The sequence below is a fragment of the Ailuropoda melanoleuca genome, unplaced genomic scaffold, assembly GCF_002007445.2.
Source record: "Ailuropoda melanoleuca isolate Jingjing unplaced genomic scaffold, ASM200744v2 unplaced-scaffold978, whole genome shotgun sequence".
NCBI classification, from domain to species: Eukaryota; Metazoa; Chordata; class Mammalia; order Carnivora; family Ursidae; genus Ailuropoda; species Ailuropoda melanoleuca.
In genome coordinates, this window is record NW_023255302.1 from 1 (window position 1) to 3,417 (window position 3,417).

General features: G+C 52.8%; 1 long non-coding RNA gene across 1 annotated transcript; it reads left to right on the forward strand.

Annotated features, from left to right (window-relative positions):
- The first annotated feature begins 191 nt into the window (after nt 1-191).
- On the forward strand, nt 192-1,775 carry LOC117800965. The gene is made up of 4 exons (XR_004623233.1): nt 192-359; nt 671-728; nt 900-1,028; nt 1,290-1,775. It is a non-coding gene; the product is annotated as an uncharacterized LOC117800965 (long non-coding RNA).
- Nucleotides 1,776-3,417: the final 1,642 nt, after the last annotated feature.

Consider the following 3,417-nt stretch of genomic DNA (forward strand, 5'->3'; position numbering starts at 1 on the left):
ACGTTTTGGTTAGTTAACTGTTGTCTGATTTGTGATCATGGCATTAGGGATTTTGGATCTTCTGTTAGGATCTCATGTGTGTTTAGGGAACCACTCTGCCGGTGACTTGACTCTCGGGGATGTGGCAGTAGATGGGTCCCAGACCTCGACGGTGCTTACAAGTCCCGTGGATGGGTCTTGATGCGTTGAGCGCACCCCGCCTGGTCTCACAGTCTGCGCTTGTGTGTGTCTCATTTCAGGTACACGTTCCTGGAATACGCATCTCCTGCCCATGCCTTGGACGCCGTGAAGAATGCTGATGGCTACAAGCTGGACAAGCAGCACACCTTCAGGGTCAACCTCTTCACGGACTTTGACAAGTAAGTTCCGTCTGGGCGAGAGCCTGGGCCTTCACCGGGCATGAGAGGCTCCGCGCTTCTGGGGCCGTGCTGCTGGTCTTTCAGGTGGCTCTGTTCTTCAGGCACGCCGCCACGGGACTGTTCCCGTCCCAGACCCTGGCACTCCTGGCCAGGGGCAGCCCTCACCCACTATTCTCTCCCCTGTCCCCACCCCCACCCCCGAGGGGGACAAGGGGTGGCACCACACTGCCTGTGACCTAGAGCCCCCAGTGTCACTGTCCCCCCTTGTCGTTGTGCTGCGTGTTTCTAATCAGTTCTTTGTTTTCCTCCAGGTATATGACTATCAGTGATGAGTGGGATATTCCAGAGAAACAACCTTTCAAAGACTTGGTACGTGGATGGGAAGGCTGGCCAGCCCCTTGACTCGTGGGGCAAGCCCCTCAGGAGTTGCCGTTGCCGGCCTGTGTCGATAGACCTCTGGGAGCACGAGGCAGGAATACGGCTTCTTGGATGAAAGTTGATGAGACATACTCTATCCCTTGCCCTTGGTTCTTTTTCCAGGGAAATTTACGTTACTGGCTTGAAGAAGCAGAATGCAGAGATCAGTACAGTGTCATTTTTGAGAGTGGAGACCGTACTTCCATATTCTGGAACGATGTGAAGGATCCCGTCTCTATCGAAGAGAGAGCGGTGGGTATTCGCTGCCCGTGGGGATTTAACTCTTTCTGCAGCAGGAAACCGGGTACCCGAGCATGGTTTAGTGTCATGTTCTTCCAGACTGCATCCCTGAGAACAACATCCTTTGCTCTTCTGGTTTTGAAATAAGCCATGAGATATGAGGAGGCTTTTTGTGATTTCTAGTTAAGAGTCTGAGGAGTCAGCTCCTTACGGAAGGAGGAGTCTTTGTGCTGGCGTTCTGTGGTCATATTAACACCGGCTACTTTTCTGCAGAGGTGGACGGAGACATACGTGCGTTGGTCTCCCAAGGGCACCTACCTGGCCACGTTCCATCAGCGAGGCATTGCTCTCTGGGGTGGAGAGAAATTCAAACAAATCCAGAGATTCAGCCACCAGGGGGTTCATCTCATTGACTTCTCGCCTTGTGAAAGGTAAGCAGTGAGGAAAGTCAGGTGGAGTCCGTTCTCACTTTGTGCCGGCCTCTGCGTAATTGTGCAACTCAGATTTTGCAGTAATTTCAAACCTGATGGAAGTATGGGGGCGTAGAAGGAGCTCGTGTGTACTCTTTACCCATGTTCCCCACTTATTAGCACTTTGTGGGGTTTGCTTTATCGTTTCTCCGCTCAGACACACGTAATTTTGTCCTGAGCTGTTGGGCGTAAGTGGAAGCGTCGAGTCCCTGTCAGCCCGTGTACATTTCTAGGGGCAGGGAAAGCCCTTCACCTGTCCACGGTGCCGCCCCGACTGCAGCGTCCGTCTGCTACTTCTCCTTAAGTACCACCCTGTTCCCACATTTCATTCGGTCCAGTAACGGCCTTTGTAAAATTTTCGTCCCCTCAGTTCTGGATCTAGTCCAGGCTTGTGTCTTGCATCTAATTTCATTGTGAATGGTGTTTCCTCATGTGTGAGGCCACAAAGGTTTGTGGGAGCAGGTGCAGGACCAGGAGCTTAAAGGAGCACTTCCAGGGCCAGGCAGGGTCTTCCTGACCGCTCATAATGGCTTCTGTGCCTGACATGCTTCCTGCACTGCTCAGGGGTGTCCCCAAGCCTTCGCTGTCGTCTTTCTGCCTCCTACCATTTGGTCTGCCTGCATCGTGGCCTTGTGACAGCCCCTCACGTCCCCAGGCTCCTGAGACGTGGCTCTCCTGTGCCTGCTCTGCTTTTGAGTTTTTTTTCTTTTTTTTTTAAGATTGATTGATGTGACAGACAGCCAGCGAGAGAGGGAACACAGCAGGGGGAGTGGGAGAGGAAGAAGCAGGCTCCCAGCGGAGGAGCCTGATGTGGGACTTGATCGCGGAACGCCAGGATCACGCCCTGAGCTGAAGGCAGACGCTTAACAACTGAGCCACCCAGGCGCCCCTTGAGTTTTTTGATATAAAATTTTTCTAACGCTGGGAAAACAAGAGAGAGGACTTCAGTAACATTTATATGCTAAAAATCTAGCTTTAATGATTTTTCATTTTGCTGTATTTGTTTCAAAACAGTTTAGGGCGGGGCCGCCTGGGTGGCTCAGTTGGTGAAGCATCTGCCTTCAGCTCAGGGATGGAGCCCTGCGTCGGGCTCCCTGCTCAGTGGAGAGTCTGCATCTCTCTCTGCCTCTGTTCCTCCTCACTGCTCTCTTCCCTTCTCTCTTTTTCTCTCTCTCTCAAATAAATAAATAAAATCTTTAAAAAAAAAAAAACCCACAAAAAACTATTTTGGGCATTTTGAACTAGTGCTGGGTTCCTCTAGGAAATAGGCATCGGTCCAGGTGACATGTTCCTTCTCTGTGGTCACTATTCTTTTCTCCCGCCCTGCAGCCCTGACCAGTTCCCTCAGTGTCTTTTAATGTCCACGCACACTCAGGTTCCCCACCTATCCTGCAGTTGGCATCATTGCGGGCTGGTTGTCAAAGCTGGGTCCAGGGGCGCCTGGGTGGCACGGCGGGTAAGCGCCTGCCTTTGGCTCAGGTCATGGGGCCCCATGTCCAGCTCTGTGCTCAGTGGGGAGTCTGCTTCTCCCTCTGCCTCTGCCCCTCCCCCTGCTTGTGAGCTCTCTCTCTCACCCTCTCTCTGACAAATAAAATATTAAAAAAAAAAAAGGGCGCCTGGGTGGCACAGCGGTTAAGCGTCTGCCTTCGGCTCAGGGCGTGATCCCAGCGTTGTGGGATTGAGCCCCACATCAGGCTCCTCCGCTGTGAGCCTGCTTCTTCCTCTCCCACTCCCCTGCTTGTGTTCCCTCTCTCGCTGGCTGTCTCTATCTCTGTCACATAAATAAATAAAATCTTTGGGAAAAAAAAAAAAAAAACGGGGTCCAGCCCTAGCGCTCGCGTATGCGGTCCACCTGTCGCCCTGTGCGCCGGCCCTTCCTGTCTGATGCTTTGGTGGTGGCTTGTGAGGAAGACGGGGCTGGGGCGGGGGGG